Raw genomic sequence first — 18207 nt, forward strand, 5'->3', positions numbered from 1 at the left:
TGGGAAGAGAGGGAAGGGACAATAAAAAGTAACACATAGCATTCGCATCTCCACCCTGTGCCAATGTTACTCATTCAGCTGAGACTGAACGCATGACTCAGTCTCCAGGACAGTAGTTCTCAAGGGTTTCCCAAGTGATAAATAAAAACGTAACAGAAGCTGATCTGGTTTGTTCTTCTAAATGCAGTAGAACGAGGAAAAGCAAACATCAAAACACTTCATGCTTCTGAACTTCAAATCTCAGCTTATGTCCTTTCACTTAATGTGGATGACAGAAATATGACATCAACAGGCTTTTACAGAATGATAGTGAGTAATTACAGACAGAATAACTGAAATATTAGGCAATTATTTGACTGTTCTATATATACTTACAAAGGAAGGGTGTGTATTTATTCAGCCAGCACTAGGATAAGGTCAGAGGTGACAAATGAGGAATTAAGCAGCAACCTGATAACATCAGCTTTATGAAATACTATTCATAATGATGAAATGTCAGCTCTCCTTAATTAACATCCAAGAATAGTAATGGAATGGCCAATGTACTGTGGACAGTTTTCTCTGCTATATTTTTACCAAATTATGGAAATGTGGCCAGTAATTAAACAAGTGGAGTTAAGGTGGCAAACATCTACTCACACCCTAGATATACTGGCACAAGTCTACACCACCGTCACTGCCATGCACAAAGTCATACACAAGCTACCCTCAAAGGAGTTAGCTCAGATACTCCTGCTAAATACCCAAGTATTTGCCCAGCTTCCTGGGAGAGATTTACAACCCATACTCCCATGACAATATTGTTAGTTGTGGCCATTATCCACTCTTCGTACAAAGAGTACAAGCTATTGACCAAAGGCTATTGTATCATGAGATAAACGACTTCCTGGAATTCCCAGGATAAAAGCGCTGGGAGATAATGCAATACAAAATGACCTCAGGTGGCCTTTAGACTATGTCTAAGCTTCCATAAGCAGGATAAACTGGAATTTCCTATGCTGCTTATTGAATGGGGACATTCTGGTAATTCCCAGTCAGTCTGCCTTTCACAGAAGTCTGCCTTTGACATCAAGGAAACCGGTGAAGATAGACAGGAACTGGGATTTTATGTCCTACTTCCTTATAAGGCTTTATTGGGAAATAAGAAACAATCACACTAGCATATGTCTAGCAAATATATGCAAGGAGTCGTCTTTTACCTGGTTCCTCCTTATAGAAGCAGGCAAAATAACCAGGGAGCATGCTACAATGTACAAAGAAAGCCTTGCACATTTTCTTCACAGTCTGTTTTACTGATCATTTTTATTTGTAAAGGGTCTTATTTTTAGCAGCACCCACTTTCCCATTCTTTCCAATTCACACCATATGCACTCTGCCCTCTGAACGTCTAGGCCTTTTGATTTTATTATCTAATTTAAGTGACTCAGATTGGAAAGATCTGGCCCTCTGGAGGGTTTGGATCATCATGAACAAAATCTTCCAGGGCATTTTGGTGTTCAGGCCAAAATCCAAACACACACTATAATGCATTGATGACTAATAAATATTTTGCAGGTATAATTTATATAGTACACAGCATCCTGGCAAAAGGACATTACATTGCATTTATATAAAGTAATGAGGAGCAAATATATTTCTTTCACATGGAGCTATGACTCCTAATTATTAAACATTTATGTGTGGGAGATTAATAACTAGATGTTTTTGCTCCTTACTTTTTTTCTTCATTCTCCCAGTATCTTCACGCATATAAGTTTTCGCTGCTGTAGTGCCTCCTTTTTCCATCTTTCTTGGAAAGGATCCCCAAATGCTTTCAAAACAAGAACTTTCTGTAAAAATAATCAAAATCCTTGGAAAAAAGGGGCTTGTTTACTGGTAAATTTAAAAAAAAAAAAACAATATGTTGGATGATATCGGAAACATTGAGACATAGAATGGGAAAAACCACTTAGATGACTGTAGCCAGTGCGGATCTGATAAAGGTTGATATCAAACAGCTTTGGATATAATATGCCTGAGATTTAAGGCCTTTGATGCCCTAATCTAAATGTTAAACATCCCCAGCACTAGGAATGAGCTGTTTTGTTGCACAGGGAGGATATCAAAGGAAGAAGGCCCTTGTGAATGGAAAAGTGTAAGGCACAGGCAAGCGATTAGCAGGTCACCGCAAGGATCAATATGAGGACAGCTTCTGCTCACATTGGATACAACATAAGAACAGACAGCATGGCACAAGAGCTTGGCAACATATAAAACAAGAAAAGGAAAGATCAATATTAAGTTTGCTGCTAATAATTTTGCAAGTGACTTCAATAAACTAGGAAGGCATATGGGAAAATTGTCGATTTTTTTATTGCAACCTGCAGAATAGCAGCCTAAAGAGACTTTTATAACAGTAAGAATAAGTAAAATCAAAATTTTTGTATGCTACAGGACACCGCAAGTAAGCTCCTTCTGGTAAGCAAGTGCAGAGTTTTGTTAGTTCATTCTCTCCTGCCTGCTTATGTTTCGGGGCTCAGCACTTCTTAAAGAGGGTTATAGCGGCAGTAAAAACACATGCAGATCCTAATATTTACCTGCAATGAAGAAACTTAGTCCTTCCTTAACCTTCTCAATGTGTACAAGGAAAATGGCCTACCAAATGGTCTTGGGCTGCAGAAGCAAATGACAAGATAACACTGCCTTCACTGGTGCAGGGCCCAGGCCTTCATCTGTAAAATCACTTACAGTTTTGTGGCCCTTATGAAGAAAAAGACATGACCTACCTGAAAATACGTATCTATAGATAACAACTCCTCTTACAATTATCTAATTCAAAAATGGTTTGAGATGCTGCGGTTTGCTCAAGAGCCTTTGGAAACAGAAAAACGTAGACAACATGCAAATAAAAAAATTACTTGGGATGCCTACAAGATTTAACTGGGTCATCTCTAAAGATACATTAGTTAATAAACTGCCACAATCGACTATCCAAAGTTGCACTGCAAAGTTCATACCCCCAGATACTGATCACCTGCACTGTTCCTGCAGATAATGTGTCGTGCCATAGGATTGAACCTGGAAGTGAATCTTACTTACACTCAGATGCTTAAGTGTAAATTAAGTCAACAGGTTGGTTCACAGGCCCAGAATTATGCACATGCCCAAGTGTTTTTTTCAGATTAAGTCCTGAGTGATGAGGCACTCATTACATTGAAAATGTCAGTTTTAAGCAAACTAAAAACATGGATCAGGCCCTAAGGAAAGGAGAGTTTTAGTGTAACCAAATCTGACCATTCTCTATTCCAAAATCAAAGTATGGATACAGTCATGATTTCAACAGTTATATATCCAGCTCAAATGCTGATGGGCCTGGTCACTGATTGTTGGTCCCTTTAGTACAAAAGATTTAATGAGGTGAGAGAGTTGCTGGGAAACCTCCCTAGGCTCAGTTCTTATACTTTCCCTGTGCCTATTTCCTTCCAGTACAGATCATCACTTAAAATCCTCTTTCAACCCACTGACTATAAGCAAATGAGCAAAAAATCAAATCTTTTCCTAAAGCATTATGTTTAAGAAGAGTATTATATTGCTTCTCCTAAATACTTATTTCTGTACTTAAAAGCCTTGTAATAATATCCTTAACAACCATATCCTTATTACTTAGGGGCTGGAAAGGAAGACAGCCATCTGCAGACCAGTGAGAACGACATTAACTTCACCTATGAGAAACTTCTGTATTATTGCAAGCACTAAGAGTGCAACTGTGAAAATAAGCAATATGCACAAACTCCACTCAAATACATTTGGACTACATCTCTGGAAGCGCATAACACTGATTATTACAGTCACCATCACACAAAAGATGAATATGCTTCAATTTGGAAAGCCAACATTTTTTGTTATTATTACAAGCATTTTTTTAGGGAACTCACCAGCTCACACCTGTCCCAGCAGCAGCCTCAAATGATACGGAAGTGCCCTTTGAATTTCAAACTGCTATTAAAAACAACAACAACAACAACAACCAAACATAAAAAGGCTTTCTAGCATGTCAGAGGAAAAAAAATTTGGATGTGAAGCAGAACTAACAAGAAAAAGAGTACATTATTTCTAATTAAAACCAAACAATATTCACCGAAGATAATGAAAAAGCCTCTTTCTGTATTGATATTTTATTAACATATTGTTCACCACCCCCCAGCATAAACAAGGCTCAGTTGTTAGGGGGCACTACAAAAACAGGGAATGAGAAGAAGTTCTCACCACAAGAAGCTTCCAGTTTGCAGGGGAGAACATGTTGTCTGCAGAGCACAGTGCTCTCAAACAGGACTATTTCCAAGTTCCCATTAAAAGTTCACGACTTCCTCAAACTTTAGGGATGAAATTTTTGAAAATACCTCTGACTATACCTCTGACTAAGGCCAAGCATTTTGCGGAATTTTGAACTAAAACAATTCTGCTTTTTCTCAAAGAGAGACAAGAAGATGAGTACCTTTCTCCCCCCACCTTCTTCTGCCTCTTTTTTTTTTAAAGAAAAAAATGCCTTTCACAGCTGTCTGGTGGAGATGCTACAGCTCCCTGCATGACTCAGAGCAGGATCTGGAAACGTGGCACAGGAGCTGTTGTGTTGTCAATGTTCTGCTTGCCTTAAGAAAATGTCCACGAATTCAGCCAAGTTATGAGCTACTATGAATCTGCCCACACAGGCTGAGTGGAAATTTTAAGTATATAATAATATACAATAATAAACACACTCCACCCACTTAAACCTATGAAGCCAGCGGGGCCCCATCCTCCCAGGACTGCAGGTCTGTCCCTACCAGGCCCTAGGCCTAAGAACGAAAGCAGTAAATTTTCTCCCTCCTGCACTTTTATTGCCTCCGTCTGTTATCCTTCCTCTCCTCGGTTATGGTGGGAGAGGAATACTGCAAGTCGCACACAGCGGAATGAGGAGCAGGGAAAAAAAGTTTGGGGACGACTGGATCAAAAGCTCCATTGCAACGCGCGCAGCAGAAGCTGGGCCATGTCAAGAGCAACGGCAACGGGCAGCAGGCTCCGAGGACCCCAGCCTTGCCACTGTCTCGGGCAACCAGCATCTTCCCAGGTGTCGCTTTACAACAACCTTTCCCACATTTTTGAGATGTTACTTCCCTCAAAAGAATGACATTATAAACATTAAGCCTGCAAAAATTAAAATAAAATACCACCGCTCTGGAATCCCTCCATAATTACTTCAGCCCCTTGGTGGTTTTTAGCTAGAGGATGTTTGTCCACATGAGCCCATTTCACTCGCTGTAGCAAGCGGCTAATAATGCGGGAACTCATCACAGCTATGCAGGAGAGGGGACCGCCAGCTTTAAGATCGTGTCTCATTCGTAGCAGAAGCTGAAAGACGGGCAGGGCACAAGGAAAGGAAAAAGCCTGGCTGCAAGGTTAAGAACTTAAGAACCAGACTTTCTGAAATCCCAGATGCTGGTTTCTGAAAGGGGTGAGAATGCAGAACTGCAGCGGAAGCCAGGTACGGACCTGCGCTGGCCACATGAAGCGCAAAGTATTTCAAAACGTGTCAGGTTTAAGGCATCTCAAATAGGATTGACAAAATTAGCGTGCACTTTAAATCCGCATTTCACCATTTCTCAGTCCCTATGTGTTAAATAGTAAAAATACATTAAATGGCGATTAATCAAAGCATTAATAAACTACCCTCTTTAAAATGGCAGCGCTATAGAAAGGTACTTGAGGAAGTTGATAATCACGCAATCACTGCTGGATGGATGGGGAGCAGCAAATAACTCCGTGGCAAGACACTGAGCAATTCAGATAAAAAGAAACATTTAATAAAGCTCCTATTCAGTGGTGTCTATTGTACGCATTAAAGGCGCAGACGTCTTGTAGAAAAAAGTAACTCTGCAATCATGTAATTTAATATCTGTCAGGATGTGGATGAACAATGGGAAAAATTGCCCGAATTAAGATTGCCCATGTATTTTCTGTTTTCTGCACACTTGACTTTGCAACCTTAACACTCCTTTGCCATACCATATGATATGCTGGCTTTTCCAAACAATTCTTCCATTTCTGAGTATATCCAAGTCAGAGATTTGTAAACATCTTTTTGTATTAAAGTCCCACTAATGTAAAAAATTCATGAACTTAACAAGTCACTCTACTTTGTATTCAAAAATACTTGTCTACGATACTTTTCTAGAAACTTGGAATATTGAACCTGCCATTCAAATATACACACAAATGCTATCATTTATTGCCTAAGAGTAACTCTGCTATAAGACCATGTTCAGTGCCCCATTTAGGAGGTACGGGGGTAGAGGCCAGGCATCTGAAACTATCCACTTTAAAATGTCTCCCTTCTTTAACTTGAATCAATTAAGGAAATGGTTTGCCATTAAATTATGGCTCTCCCACACACCATTTAAATACACACTTGACTCCCATTGAAATGGTCAGTTCTACTTAAATTAGATTGAACTGTGCATAAACAAAAGACTACTGGAGAGCACAAAACTCCCATAGCACCCTCTACTGATAAAGAGGGAATGGGATTAACATTCACACAGAGCAATTCCACAGAACAGGCAAAGTAACAGAGAAAAGTGAAAATGGGTTTTCATTGCGGTTCAGAATTTAAGCTGCTGCTTTATAAAGGGACCCTTTCAAGACATTTACACTCAAAGGCCCAATCCTGTAGCCCTTACTCTGGCAAAATTCCAGCTGAAGTCAATGGGAATATTGCCTGTGTAAGGACTATTCAAAATTAGTCAAACTGTCTGAATATCATTCAATCAGCTCTAATCACTGCATTGAGAATAAAGGCCGTAATTTTGGCATTTTTTGTCACTTTAAATTCTTCAACAAATACTTGCATTATTCTCTGTAAATCATCTTGCCAAGCAGTATTTGCCAAATAATAGGACAATTTTTTTCCATCAACCATTGAATAAATTATGAATAACAAGCACTGATTTAACCATGTGACTCCCATCAGTCAACTCTTAAGTTTCTTATGAAGGGTTTAACCAGGGGTTTTATTGGTGGCTTAAACATTAGAGAAAATCTCATCCAACAAGAGCCGCTCAGCTACCTTTCCATCAGTATTGACAGTGTAAAGGCTAAACCTAAACTGTGATTTACTTTTTGAATTGTATGTAATACTATAAATATATTTGCCTATTTTTTTTTGACAGAATGTCTGATTTTAAACTCATTCTTCCAGAACTGAAATATAACCTTTAGAAAAAATATGCAAAGTTCTACTTAGAAGAGATGATATATGTAGAGAGACATAATAACTTTTATTAGACTAACAGATACGCTGGAAATAAATATTTATTTCCTCTCAGGCACATAAGCCCTTCCTCAAGTCTGATAAAAAAGTGCTTCTCCCTCCAAACTTTGGTCTCCTATACAATAAATATTTTATTGGTTTGTCCAACTCACAAGATAAACTCTAATTAGAAAATCAGGGTCATTAGGAAGTTCTAAAGGGAGGACAAAAATGTAGCTTTTTTATTATCTTTTTAACTCCTTTTTAACAAGAACTGTTGGAAATACTAGGACACCAGTGCGTACCGATAACCCAGTGACAAGTCTCTAAAACTTTAAGCGACTTCTGTTTCAAAAGAAGAAACAATCCCTTAAAAATATCTATTATTGTGCAATGCAATGCTAAGAGAAAATAGAAAATTCTTGGGTTTATCTGAACTTGTGAAATTGTGCTAGTTACTATCACTAGAAACAAACCATTCTGACTACTATTTCATCTGAAATTGTTCTTCAGTAAGACCTACCCCCAAGAAATTGCTTATCCTCTCTCAGGCTGGGTATGCGCACAAGCTGAGGACAGCCACTAACAACGCCCAGCAAGTCCGTAGCCAGAGCCTCAGCTATCCCTCTCCTCTCTGAGATGAGCAGGTCGGCTCCTGGAATGACTTTCTACTCAGACCAAAAGGAGTCAAGGGCAAATGAGGAGACGACCCAGAGAGATTGCAATGGCAGTTTATAAAATAAAGGGGGATTGGAAAAACAAATGGAAATTTTACAGGGAGAAATTGAATAATAAAAGGAATCACTACTGTATGCAGTAGCTTGCCCTATAAAAGCAACATGAACTCTCTCTCTCTCTCCCCCGTGTGGATATATCTATATGCACATTTTCCTGAATCTTATTAACTCTCATCAGCTGTGTATTTTCCTCTCATTAATTCACCTTTTGTTTCAGGTAGTATCAGGAAGTGCAATTAGTTGCATCAAGCACTCTTCCCTATGCAAATTATTTATCTGGTAACTATGTTTATAATTAAGTGGTTTAACATCAGTTTATTATGTCTTCTCAGTTGCTTACAACCTTGCCAAACTTCAGTTGTTTTTCATGCCAGGTTTCTGTCTCAGGAAGAAAATTTCCTGGGAAGCTTCTGTAGAAACCTTCCATGAGAGTGGATTTTTTTTCATCTACACTCAAAAAATTGTGCCTTTTACTAATATTATTGCTGCCATAACTGGGAAAGAGACATAAAATTTGGGAACCGGTGATGTGCCCTGTGTTGCTTTTGTGAAAATGCACCCATATCTCACCAGCRTATAACTTCCTGGGCATATCCTTCTATATATGCTCAAGGGGGTACTGTTTAGAGTTGGCAGATCTAGCAGCCTGTCTGCTACTAATATGTTCCCTCCTCCCAAAGCTCTTAAATTCAAACCACTTGAGCATATTATGAGCCCAGCAGTTGCCCGACTGTGCTCTATCCTTGGCCTGAAAGTCTGCACTGGACTTTTTCTGCAGTTGTTCCACCGGTTGCCAGGGGACATCAAGGCAAGGAGCATGGGGACGGAGACTAGGAAAGCTATGGGTTTTAGTCTTACACTGCAGCCGAAGGTCTGTGCATACGCACCTCGGTGATATAACCCAGGCAGCTTAATAACGCGGCCAAGACGGCCTTGAGCTCAGTGTGGGCTCACCACCTAGGTGTTAACTCAGCTTTCCAGGCAGATTTTACAGCGCTCCCTAAGCTCTGTGTTGCAGGGTCTGACTGGCAATAACTGAGTTACCCACCTTAAAGTGAGCGTGGGCACGGCTGCAGTCCAGCAGGCACACTGGGACAGCAGCATAGATATTCCTTATGCATCCAGTGCTCTCCTTGCTCCCCCTTTTCTGCTCTGAGGTGCCTAAGCAGAATAGACATAAAAAACTCCCAAACACCAAAGGAGTAGAGAAGAGGAACTAGGAGAAGGCAGGAGAATGGGCTATACTGGAGTAGATTGGGATAAAAAAGGAGAAGCCTCGATTCTAGGGCAAAAATAGGAAGCGACTTTGCATTTACTGTAAAAACTGCTTTTAACACACAAAAGAGAAGACAGCTCTAAAGACTCGGGTAGTGTGAATTCTGGCATTTCCTAACCTTCAAGTCCTTGATTTTGTAATTACATTGCTCTTTTTACTGTAGGTCTGTGCTATAATCGCCCTGTTTTTTCACATTAAAAAGGCATTGGGATAGATTCTCTGCTGGTGTAAATTGGCATGGTGCCACTGATTTTAGTGGAACCGTGCCAATTTTCATCAGCTGCAAATCTGGACCATTCTTGTTAATTTACTTGTAAAGAAGCTCCCCACATGCCTCTAATCATTTCTATTTTCCCTCTTGACCTTTCCTATGTTTGGGATTGTTTTTTTTATCTTAGAAACGTAGTGACAAAATGCTTTATTTTGTTTCATCAGCAAATTGGGACGTCGTTAGTCATCACTTCTAGCCAACCCTCCAAACACAGATTCACAATAGGGCGCAGCACATGAATAGCTGCAGCAGCGTTGACCCAGGCTGGCGCGTCCCCACGTTTTGGCGTGGTGCAGCAGAGGTGGCATCTCAGGCAATAAGACCTGCTCACCAGCGGTATTTTGCAAATGCAGCTGTGCAGCTTCAGCACCAGAGGTGGCATGTGTTTTGTCTCACTCACAGTTTAAACACATCCACAGCAATCCTAGAACACTCCACTCAGTGATTTATTTTCCTGATAAAGTCTTCTGCTTTCTGTCACTAACCTAGCTTTTCCCCTACATGTTGGCTTTATTTGTGTCACCTTAATTATCAAGTTCATTTTGATTATTAGCTGTGTTACCAGCTACCGGCTAAAAACCCCACTCTAGCATTTTTGTGGAACTTGCATCTTTTTGATGAAATTATTGGAACTTGTACTAGCAACCTTCTCCATTAAATCGTTAACCTTTAAAGGATACTATAAGGCTGGAGAAGCATAATATACTGTTGCAAGTCACACTGATTTCTCCTTAGAATTATACTCCATCTGTGTTCTTTATAGTTTTTTATCTTTAATGATTTTATCAATTAAGTTCCCTGACACCAAAGTAAGGTTCACCAGTCTAATTCCTGGAATCTTTCGTAGAACAATTTCCCCCTAAACAGTCTGCTGCAAAACCAGCTATCTACAGCTTTCCTCTATTGTATCACATTTTGCTGATTAATTACCTAAGTTTTAATAAGAATTCAGCTAGCGATTCTTTAGCCCCTTCAGATGCCTTGGATGAATGCCATCTGTTCTGACTTTCATTGACATTTAATTCCTTGGGTTGTTCCGAACTCTGTATATACATCACTACTTTTGGCAATCTTTACTGTTTGCAAAGAGCAGCGCTGGCGAAGGTAGTTTCCGACGTTCTGCTCTGCTGAAGACCTAAGCAACTACAAGATTTTGTTTCTCCATAAGCTCTTTGTCTTTTTAGTTTGTTCCCCTTGTGCCTCGGCAGCCAATGATACCCCCTGTGTTTCCTGTCGTACTTGTAGCGTATCAATTATCATTACATCTCTAAGTATTCTCCTGATTTCCTCCATCTGATTTGAAATTACTCTTATATTGGAAGGCTGTGACTTTGAAATAATAATAAATACCTACTATGAAAAACACATACCAAGAGTCCCATTCTGTGTTTTAGATGTGTTACAAAGCTTTAGGTTTATAAAGTGATTAGTTTATGTTGTGCTGTACACCACATTTTGACTGGACGTGGAATGGTGCCATCCACCTCCACCCTCAAGTTCCCACTGGAGAAGAAAATGATCTTTGCTTTGTGCACTTTTACTGTTACGCTCACCCTGCTCAAGGTAGTACTTAGCCCAGACACTCTCTTACGGTCCTACGTGCTCCTCACTTTTCTTATAGGAGAAAAATCTATGGGATTTTAAATTTTTAGGATCACTCTCCCACTTCCACATCCCGATCTGTCTTTTCTACATGGTAAACAGATATGAATTATTGTACCTCATTGATTGTTTTCATGAGCACCATATTTCACAAGGGATAAGTCATGTCTATATTATCTTGATGCCAGACATTGAGCCTTACCCAGAGTTTCCTTTAAACTCTTTGTATCAGTCTTAAGTATTTGCAAGTTTTATTACCTTATTAAAAAGTTCCTTTTTAAAGGTATCTCTTAAGCTTTGCTCCAGCACAACTGTAATTGCTTGCCTTATCTCCTATTCCTGGATACATGTTTTGTAATAATGAGAGGCCTGAAGAGCAGTTAAGAAACTGGACATTTGTAGATGAAAATACCAAGAGGAGAAAAAAAAATGAACAACATCATAATGGAAAAATACTCTTTCTTGTGAAGAAAGTTTTGTGCTGACGGGGCTTCTGCTCTAAGATTTTTGCATCAGGAAATGTATGTACTAAAAAAGAATAAAAAATATTTTTCCTTTGTTAAGACATCAATAAAACAAAGAACAGAATACTCTGCATAGTTCAGGTATCCTAATTTTTAAAAGAATGTTGAAAAATTGTAGAATGAACAGGAAAATAAAAGACAAAAATATTTTAGGCCTAGGAAAATGTCTTAAGAATGAATAGTTTGATGAGCCCAATCTGTTCAGATTAGCAACAAAAATTGAGGGATGACTTGATGACAGTGTTAATGTATCTTTTCAAGGGGAAAATACCAGTTAATAAAGAGCTCTTCAGCCTAGCCGAGAAAGGCATAAAAAGAACAAATGGCTAGAAGCTGATGCCAGACAAATTCAAATGAGATATAGTAAAGAAAGAATAACAGTCATGATGATTAACCACTTGAACAAACAACATCCCCCCAAGTTTTGAAATTTTTAGATGAAGGCTGGATGGCTTTCTGAAGGATACACTTTAATCAAACAAATGTATTTAGTTCTAAACTCAGCTAACTGCATAAAATTCTTTGCACAATGTTAGAAGGTCAGACTAGATGATCAAATGTAATATTAAAACGTTCAGACTTGATATGCAAAGACATAACTTTCAGAACCACTTTAGGGATCCACAACAGTCTAAGGGCAGAGGCTACATGAACACATATATGTATCAAATCCTATTCATTCTAGCTGTGGACTTTAATTTTAAAATCAAAGTCAATTCTCAGAAAGTGAAATAACTGAAATCCCAAACAAAACTGAACATCATACCATAAACATCAGTGGGCCTCACACAGTATGACCATTCAGAACAACTACTTGTTTACAACAATTTTAGGTGTTCTGCATTCTCCTTTGCAGGGTTGGGACACATGCTTTTAATAAAGTTGTGACATTTAAAAAGATAATTTTGTGAAACAGTTTTCTAACCATCTGTCTTGTTACACACAAGGCTAATTTCCCTAAAGACAGATCAGGTAAAAGGCAGGTGAAAGTTACACTAAAAAACTGTTTCAAATAGCATTTAACAGAGAGAGAGAGAGAGAGAGAGAGAGAGAGAGAGACATACACACAAACATGAGCTCTGGAAGTATTAAAAGCACATTCTGAAAACCTCTGTGATGACAGTTTAAAGAAAGCAGCTTTTATGTGCTACTGAGCCCACCTTTACAATGTCTTTTAAATGCAACTGTTTACCTAGAAAATATAAGCAAGGGCCAGAATCTGGACTAGAAGAGCCACCTTTTGATTGCAGACACTGAACTGAATCCTCAACTAATAAATTGTTCCACACCTTTGTCTGAAACAAGAAAAGCAAAGGTCTGCATTTTCTCACAAGAATGCACAAGCCCCCTCAAAAGCAATATGGTTTTCTACATCTAAGTCTCAGTATTTGTTGACTTAAAGAGTTTGTATGAATGACAATGCACATCACCGGTTTGTTACTTCTGTCATCTGTGCTACTGAGTGTACCTTGACTCAGATCAAAGTTGAAAGCTTCTAAAAAGATACACAAACCACAATGTGACAAATAGCATGCTTTGTTTGACACAGCAAACAAGAAATTACTTTCATCAACCCAGGGAAAGAATCTTGTGTTTTCAGTGCTAATTCTGAAGTCTGCAGTGATGGAACCAGGGCTTTACTTCATTCCCAAGGAATGAGAACCTCTCAAAAGACAAACAGAGAGGAAGAAACAAAATCAGTGCATTAAATGCTCCAACTGTATGAATTTGAGACCTGCACTCTACAATACACATTTGTGGAGAATTCTGCTTTTACTTAATTAAATGGATTTCCCACAAAATGGAAAAAGTTTATATTAAGAAAATTTTCATCTGCCAACTGGAAATTACAGATTAGAACATATGTGGCGCTTCCCAGATATCTCTAAAACTAAACATTCATGTATCTACAATACTACACATCTTAGTAGCTTACACAGTTAATACAGACAGGCATCAGAAATACTGCAAATCACGTGGGTTTTGTTTTTTACAGTAACTTTGGCTACGTAATTCTCAATGCATCCTTATAATTCCTTTGAAAAGAGTTTTTAGAAATATAAAGCACTACTGACTATAAATCCTTACTAAAATGTGTATTATCAGAATACAAGAAAATTTTCAGAGACGTGTCCAATGAAAATCAAAGGTCAGACATGAAATCACATTTGGCCCTGTATCTGGTATTATTCAAAAAAAGCACATACACAAAATTCCCTTAAATTGAGCCTTTCCTCCCTGCAAAAGGAATAATATTCAATTAATAAAACAGATTTTGAATTCAGCTGTAAGACAATGACAGTCTTTACACTGATTTGAAAAAGCTTTAAATAGGACCTAATAACATCTCTACTACTCTTTAAAGCTACAAACTCTGCAGCTTTGCTAGTGAGTTGGAAGCACATGCCTGAAGTTAGTAGAAAATGACAGAAAATGCAAAGAACAAACCAATAGCACAACAATGAAAAATACATGTTTGTGCGTATACATATACATACCAACAAATACACAAATATATATGCTTTACATATACATGTATGAACAAATAGTAAACAAGATAAAACATTTCCAAACTTCTTAGAAGAAAAAGCAGCCAATGCATTTTTATAATTAAGGATTCAGTTCTCTTAAAAAAATTTTAACTGGGCAACTACAAAGCTCTGCAACCTCATGTTCCTTGCTGAGTCAAAGGCATGGCTTACATGTGCAGATTTGCCAAAACCTGCCTTCCTCAGCCAGCAGAGGTATTTCAAGCTGGAATTCCTCCTTAACTCATTCAAACTGAGCTCTCATGAGCTGCTCATGACAGCAGTGCACTTGACTTTTAGAAGAATTATTGGCTTGTATACTTTCAGCAGCATCAATGTCCTTCTTTCCAATAAAAAAAAAAATCAGTATCTTCACACATGCAAAGGTCATTGCCTGTCCTGCTCAGTGTCCACAGCCTGGAGCTTGGTTTGGAGTTAAAACTGCAGCCTAATGTCATGGTCACAATACTACATTACAACTCTTCCAGCAGCAAGATTACAAAAGCTTTAGCTGGATACTGCATTCTTGCTGTCCATAACGCAGGCTCTATTTAGCATGTCAATATACATTTTTACAGTGCGCTCTCTTAAAACTACCATTTAAATGTTGATCATTTTGAAATAAACTCCACAAAAGTACCATTTTTTATTCATATATGTCATTTTTTACACTCCTCTGACACGGAAAACTGTCAAAATATGTTACAGGCAATACTATAGTATAAAGACCAAGTTTCAGTGGGGCTCATTACAGTCACTATATTTTAGTTTAGTTCAAACCCATGTCTTAGCATCGCTTCTCCTGCAGTTTCTACATTAACTTCATTCAACCCACTCAATTCATCAGCCCACCCTAAAAAGTTACTCTCATCTCATCAACGGCAACAGGCCACCTGCCTCTGTAAATGAGCAGCACCCATCGCAGTTGCAGCTCTACAAGAATATGGACAGGCTCTTCTGCTAATGCATTTGGTACTATGAGAATAGGAACTGTTGAATCTGTGTCTTCACCCTTCACAGGTATTTTAAAAGTTACTACGCCGCATGGTATCTCTGAAGAGTGCTGCCAACCTGTGACTAGTATTCTCATTTTTCATAAATCTACTGCAAAAGAATTCTGTAAAACACATCCATTCTAGACAGATCCATGATTCCAACAATATTTAAACATACAATTAACATTTTAAAGTTGCATTATACACATGGATAAAAACAGGTATCATCAGTCACTTGTTAGTCACCTTCGAAACAGGCAGCATGCTCATTATGTTAATGTCCTTCGAGTGTTTAAAGTAACCTTTCGCATTTGAAGTGGAGGCTCTTGGTAAAAGGTGGCACTTAATAAGAAATGGCAATTACAGAGGCATGTGACTCTGCAGAAGGCTGCAGTATGAATGCTAATTTCTTCCTGACCATGTATCAGCTAGGGCTAATACAGACATTTTAGTTTAGAAGCAGTAGGAAGTACAGTAACAGTGAAAACCAAAATGAGGGACGACACTAGTCTTCTCTGAGTTTCAATTAAGGCCCAGCACCTTTGGATTAAAGGCTTATTTTAATGAAAAGCCTTAATTAAGCATACATGTGTATAGGATCACCTTAATGAAGTATGACAGAAATGGAAGAGAAGGCAAACATTTTCGTTAAAAGATGCTTATTAGCAACTGTAAAAAATTCAGCTGAGGATTCTTGAAAAAAAAAAGTAATAATACTGGGAAGAGACAAGAATGCTGGACCAAGCTCAAGCATAATAAATAGTGAAACAAAAATACGCACAAATGATGTATTTCTCAGTATCTTTTTATTAAAATTGATACAAAGGATTTTTCTATTTATCAATTGGCTAATTTTTGCAAATATTGCAGCATTTACCCTTTCATTTAAATTTTAGACAGTAGCAGATCAAATTTGCTATTTTATTTCATAATAAAAATTTATTACGAAAAACCTTTAAAAGTTTATATTGTAAAATCTCCCTTTATGATATTACTGAGTCAGGTTTGGTGTCAAACTAACTTGTTAGTTCATTTAAAAAATGTTATTTTATCTTTTTGTCCCTGTCCTTAGAAACAATCAGTGATTTAATGTCATTTTAAAGATTGCCACTTTAGTCGCTTTTTGCATCTTCCCCCACAGTACACAGAGGTATTCTCATTTGCAGATTTGAATTTAAAGTAATTACTTATAATTACAGAGAAGAAATGCATCTAGTGGATTAATCACTCCATTTATATGCTGCTGGAAGGATGACTCTCAGGACAGCCTCCCTGCTTTTTATTTTTTTTCCTAAGAAACCATCACTTTTACAAGAAAACAAATTTCTCAAGTCAGTAGCAGTTGATGACCCTGAAAAGTGTTTAAACCCAAAAGACTAAAGAAATGGTGCACCTGGACCTAAGTCAGCTTCCATACTTATTCTCGACTTGAGAGAAAAAGAGACTCAAGTCTCCCCGAGGCCTCTGCTTTTTGCCGCAGCCAGAGACAGGACACAGGGCTACGAGGACTTTTGGTCTGACCCATTCTTATGCCCTTATGGATATTGGTCGTGGATGTTTCCCACGCGTACCAAGGATTTTCTAGAAACGATGACTCTACAGAATTGCCAAAACCACGGGCCATCCAAAATGACACAGTGTTCACTGCTAACTGGGGGGCTACTGGGACAACTGGCCAAGGACAGTGTGGCCCAAACTCCATCACTGGGAAGTTTTAAGAGAAGCTGGAGGGCGCTGCTGAAAGCCCCAGCTGAAGGAAGTCCTCGAGCATATGATAACCACAGGGAATCCCTCTCGTCTAACCACCTGCCAAATTAGAAACAGCTCTAAAGAAAACACCCTTTATTTAAAAAAACGCAGAGTGAAAAATAGCCTTCAAAACTAACGATCACGAAGGCCAGCCCACAAGCTATGAGCTGCAGCCACCAGAGCTGAGGGAGAAACAGCCAAACAGGCAGGGGCAGCTATGGGAAAGCGTGCAGCTCCGGTGCTGGGGCACAAGCGGCAAGGAGCCTTTCGCAGGGATGCCCCTGTGGGCAGCCGTTGGTGCCAAGCCGGGGAAGGCGTGAGAGGGAGAAGGCACCGCCGCCGGCGCCGCCTTTTCCTCCTCGCCCTTTCCCGCCCACCGCCCCGCGTGCGCGCGCACCGCGCCTGCGCGGCAGCCTCCCGCGCGCGCCCCCTCCCCCCTCACGCGCCGCGGCGTCCCCGTCGCCGCCGTTGCCGTTGCCACGCTGGGGAGTTGCGTTGCTAGGCAACGCGGCCCCTGCCGTGCGGGGCGCAGGCTGGGCTTAAAGGGGCAGGAGCGGCTGGGCGCCCGCGGGCTGCGGGGCGAGCGCAGGTGCTGAGGGCGGCGGGGGGAGGGGCGGCGGCGGCCGTCAGGAAGGGCAGGGCGGGGCGGGGCGAGGGAGCGCCGGGCCGTGACTGAGGGAACGGGGTGGGGGGAGGGTGTCTGTGGTCAAGCACAGGGGAGAGGTCTGCACCCTTCGTCCACCCCCAAATAAAAGAGGTTAAAAAAAAGCAACCAGCCCATGTCCTGGAGAGCCAGTGCTAAGCCAAGCCGGGAGGAGCTGCCCCCGAGGATGCCTCCCTGAGAGGGTGCGCACCCTTGTCCCCCCTGAGAAGAGGGACGAGGAGCACCGTCTGTCCCTGTGTGAGGAGCTGCGGCAGTGGTGCCACTGCTACCCCGGTGCCCCCGCAGCTTGTGGGGCCCGCAGGAGGCTCTGGGAGCCCCAAAGCGCTGCTGCAAGCAAAAACCAGAGAGCAGCATCACAAGTAGTGGCTCCCGGACCACTTCCCGTAGCCAGATCTCTCCTCACCCTCTGCCAGCCTCCTCTCCGCTGCAAAGCCGGGTCGCAGCTTTTGCTGCTGTGCTGATTCGGATGTCGAGATCGCGGTGGAGCGGATCAGCGTGATCCAGAGGAGTTGCTAACGTGGTCTTTGCTCTCTCTCTTCATCAGGCTTACCTGTCTGTAATAAACCGATCTGGCAGGGCAGTTCAACGGGGCTCATT

This window comes from Apteryx rowi, unplaced genomic scaffold (genome assembly GCF_003343035.1).
Source record: "Apteryx rowi isolate R43461 unplaced genomic scaffold, aptRow1 scaffold_29, whole genome shotgun sequence".
Taxonomy (NCBI): Eukaryota; Metazoa; Chordata; class Aves; order Apterygiformes; family Apterygidae; genus Apteryx; species Apteryx rowi.